The sequence below is a fragment of the Lipotes vexillifer genome, unplaced genomic scaffold, assembly GCF_000442215.2.
Source record: "Lipotes vexillifer unplaced genomic scaffold, Lipotes_vexillifer_v1.1 scaffold47, whole genome shotgun sequence".
NCBI classification, from domain to species: Eukaryota; Metazoa; Chordata; class Mammalia; order Artiodactyla; family Lipotidae; genus Lipotes; species Lipotes vexillifer.
In genome coordinates, this window is record NW_006791298.1 from 2,873,306 (window position 1) to 2,878,179 (window position 4,874).

Here is a 4,874-nt window from a genome sequence, read left to right on the forward strand (position 1 = left end):
GCCTATTCATTCTCTGAAATTCCTTTAGTCAGTTTTCATTAAGGACTGTCAAATACATACATCATTTAGGGACTTTTAAATCTAAATTTTATTGAAGATATATTGCGTATGGTTTAATATTTCAGTTCAGCAATGGCCCTCAGCAATAAGCATTACTCCAAGAGTGGGATTAATTAAATATTCCAGCAAACACAGTGATCCAAATAGGAAAGAAAAATTCTGGGCACTGAGCCCAGAGTCTCCACCCTCTCTTATGGCGTGCTTCATCTCTCTCTCAGATAAACGAGACAACCAACAAATCTTTCGTCATTATTAGTGAATGTGTAGATGTGCGATAAATGATCAAATTCCTCTTCCGGGTCGCCTAGTAAATTTTTTAAGCAGAAAAAAACTGCACAAAATCAAATTGCTCCATAAAAGGATATTTTCAAAATCAGGAGAAATATAGTTGTCAGAAATAAAACATAACTCTCCATGATAATCAGCAGTTTTCTTTTAACTTGACTTTACCACTCCTCCAGTGACAGGTGGGAAATGCTACTATTCTATATAAATCTGTCTTTGTTATGCTATGAAGTTTTAAAGTATTTCAACTTTGTATGTGATAGTGAATATGAATCACAGCTCCACAGAAACCAGAGATTCTGAGCACACTCACGTTCTGGTCCCACAGACATTACTGGTTTTGCACTCATCAGTTAAGGCTGATGATAGTCCAACCTTGAATCTTAGCTTTACGTCTGAACTACTAGGTGTTCCTTATCTTAAACTATTTTAACATCAAGGTGGTGGGAGGAGCTCCAGGTGGAATATTTATAAAGGGCCTTATTCTTCAAACATTGCTGGCTCCTCTTCTTCATTCCCTCTCTCAGCTTTCAGCAGCAGTTACTTGGTAACAAAATAGGTGCATCTAGCCCAATCAAATAGGACCTAGCAACAACATTTCCTGTCATCACCAAATCTGCATTTCAGGGATGCAATGTACCTTAAGTCTTCTATCAAAGCACCCTTTTGGTTCCGTGAGGAAGCTGTTAATAAGGCAAAAATCTTTGAAACTAGAGCAGCTGATGAAACAAAAAGTAAAAGAGCAGCAGGAGCATGACATCTATGAAGCCTAAATGATTTTCAGAGCACAATCAAGTACATTACATAATTTTAATTTTATCTTTCCAATAAATTTGTGAGGTGGTTGGTTATGGTCTTAAGGAAGTCACTTCTGTGAACTTCAGAATCCTCACCTTTAAAATGGAGATAATATTTCACAGCGTTTTTGCGAGGCTAGAACAAAGTAACATGTAAAGTACTTTGTACAGAGTACTCAATAAATGGTAGCCAGTTTTTATTAGTAGTAGTATTGTTATTACAAATAGAGGAAACAATCGCTTAGGGAAAGTAACCAGACCAAGGGCATTCAGTGAATAGACTTTATTGAGAACCTGCATAGGGCTGTGAATATAAAAATGCATAAGATCCCATCTCTGCCTTATATCTAGGAACTCACACTCACTCTTAGTAAGAAAGCAAACAAAATCTAGAACCAAATGCTCTTTTCACTCCATTCTGATGCAAATCTAGAAAGGAAGAGGTAAACTGAGACCCATGTCAACTATTTCTTAGATGAAAAACATTCTTCATATGCACTAAATTTCTTTCACTGTGCTTAAGGGTACTCTAACTCAGTGTGCCCTCCCCAACCTGCCTCCCCTCCATAATCAGGAAATCTTTATATACAAACTACTATACTATATATGAAATAGACAACTAATAAGGATACTGTATAGCACAGGGAACTCTACTCAATACTCTGTAATGACCTATGGGGAAAAGACTCTAAAAAAAAAAGTGGATATATGTATATATATAACTGATTCACTTTTCTGTACACCTGAAACTAGCACAACATTGTAAATCATCTCTATCCCAATTTAAAACAAACAACAAAAAAAGACAAAAAACAAACAAAAAAAAGAAATAAGACAATTTCAACTCCCCTCATTTTAGAGATAAGAAAGAAAAAAAAAGTTCCCTTTCCCTAATTTTTTCCTAAGTACTCTTTAAAAAACTATTTGCAAATGGTTCTGAAGAACCTAGGGGCAGGACAGGAACAAAGACACAGACGTAGAGAATGGACTTGAGGTCACGGGGAGGGGGAAGGGTAAACTGGGATGAAGTGAGAGAGTGGCATGGACACCTACCAAATGTAAAACAGATAGCTAGTGGGAAGCAGCTGCATAGCACAGGGAGATCAGCTCGGTGCTTTGTGACCACCTAGAGGGGTGGGATAGGGGGGATGAGAGGGAGACGCAAGAGGGAGGAGATATGGGGATATATGTATATGTATAGCTGATTCACTTTGCTATAAAGCAGAAACTAACACACCATTGTAAAGCAATTATACTCCAATAAAGATGTTAAAAAAAAAACTATTTGCACAGTCTTTTAACTATAGCACAATGGTATTTTGTTTTAAAGCAATTATTTAAAGATATTCTTAATGTTTTGTATAGCTATGTTTTTGCTAATTATATGGGGAAAACTAAAAATCACTGATAAGTCATGAAATTAACATAATTTTAGATGTAACTTTAAAGAGACAAATGATCACTCCTTTTTAAAGTATCAAAAAGAGGATGGAAAAACCCAGAAGAAGAAATTACAAGGTATCTTAATTGTTACATTTTACTTCTGATTTCATACCTGTCATTAAATATGTAGCAAGACAAAATAAAGTCATAAAACAATAAAAAAAAAATCAGGGAATCCTTTTTTTTTTAACATCTTTATTGGAGTATAATTGCTTTACAATGGTGTGTTAATTTCTGCTTTATAACAAAGTGAATCAGTTATACATATACATATGTTCCCATATTTCTTCCCTCTTGCCTCTCCCTCCCCCCCCCCCTCCCTATCCCGCCCCTCTAGGTGGTCACAAAGCACCGAGGTGATCTACCTGTGCTATGTGGCTGCTTCCCACCAGCTATCTATTTTACATTTGGTAGTATATATAACTCTGCTTTATAACAAAGTGAATCAGTTATACATATACATATGTTCCCATATTTCTTCCCTCTTGCCTCTCCCTCCCTCCCACCCTACCTATCCCGCCCCTCTAGGTGGTCACAAAGCACCCAGATGATCTCCCTGTGCTATGCGGCTGCTTCCCACTAGCTATTCTACATTTGGTAGTGTGTATATGTCCGTGCCACTCTCTCACTTTGTCACAGCTTACCCTTCCCCCTCCCCATATCCTCCTCCCCATATCCTCAAGTCCATTCTCTAGTAGGTTTGTGTCTTTATTCTCAGGGAATCCTTAACAGTGGAATTTTCCTCCTTTGAATGGAGAATTCATACCATTGCTTTGACGTATAGCTGTACAGTTAGCTAAAAACAACTTCACCTATGCTAACTAAGCTAATCTAACTAGCTAACTTAATCTTCCCTAAATCCTGTGAGGTATGAATTACTAAAATCATTTTAGAGAGGAAGAAATTGAGACACAGCTATGTGTCATATTCTAGATGAGAACAAGATCAAAAAGCCTCATCCTAGTTTAATTACTCTTTTAAAGCTTGCTCACTAAGCTACACTGAACCTATATTAAAATATTTTCGCACTCTCACCTAGATTGCCTTCTATTTTCTCTGAGTCTATGATACTCCAATTCTCCTAGGGGTCTAATACTGAACCCTGTATTTGAAGGATTCCCTCAGGCAATATGTTTATTCAATAACCCATGCAACATAATATAATATCACCTTTTCAAGTATGGCTATGACTTTTACATAGACTAGATCCATAAAGGGAGATGGAGAATGATACTTTGCATTTGTTTAGCAGTCTTTCAAAGTGCTTTCATATATATTATTCATAGAGGGAGAATGGAATTTGAATTTAAGAGTAGAAAGGGTGTTAGAGATTCTCAAATCTAGTGTTTCCTAACCTTCTTCAGGTCACTTGCCCATTTGAGAATCTGACAAAAACTACAGACCTCATACCCAGAAAGATATACACACAAATTTGCATAGTTCCAAGGGGATTCTTGGAACACCCCCAGATTAAGAACTGTCTAATTTGCAACTCACATTTTACAAACAAGGAAGCTACTATTTATCATGACAGCATCCCTATGAGGCGGCAAGGTAAGGATTATTATCCACATTTTCCAGATCTGGAAACTAAGGTCCAGAGAAGTTTCAAAACTTGCCCAAAGTCTTAAAGCTAGGTTGCAGCAGTAGCAGAACCCAGGACTCTGGACAGTCTAGTTTTGTTTTTGTTTTTTTATAAATTTATTTATTTTATTTTTGACTGCGTTGGGTCTTTGTTGCTGTGCACAGTCCTTCTCTAGTTGCGGCGAGCGGGGGCTACTCTTCGTTGCAGTGCATGGGCTCTAGGCACGTGGGCTTCAGTAGTTGTAGCTCACGGGCTTCGTTGCTCTGCGGCATGTGGGATCTTCCCGGACCAGGGCTCGAACCTGTGTCCCCTGCACTGGCAGGCAGATTCTTAACCACTGTGCCACCAGGGAAGCCCTTGTTTTTGTTTTTAACTGAAGTATATTTATCGTACAATATTATATCAGTTCCATGTGCTCTAGTTCTTATTCTTCTAGATCACATTGACTGCACACTGCACTACAATGAAATTTCTTTACCGTGAGAAAGGCTTCTACAGCCAACAGTTTATTTTACCTTCCACAACACACACAACTCTCTCGATCTCTGATAAAAAAGATCCAAGTACAAAAACTCTCCTATTCATAATAGTAACTAATTTCTTAGAGATTTCCAAAAGGTTTTAGCCATCACTAACCCATTAAATATTGGAATCTGGAAAAGATTGTAAACAACTCTGTAACTTCTACATTGGTCAACTAAATA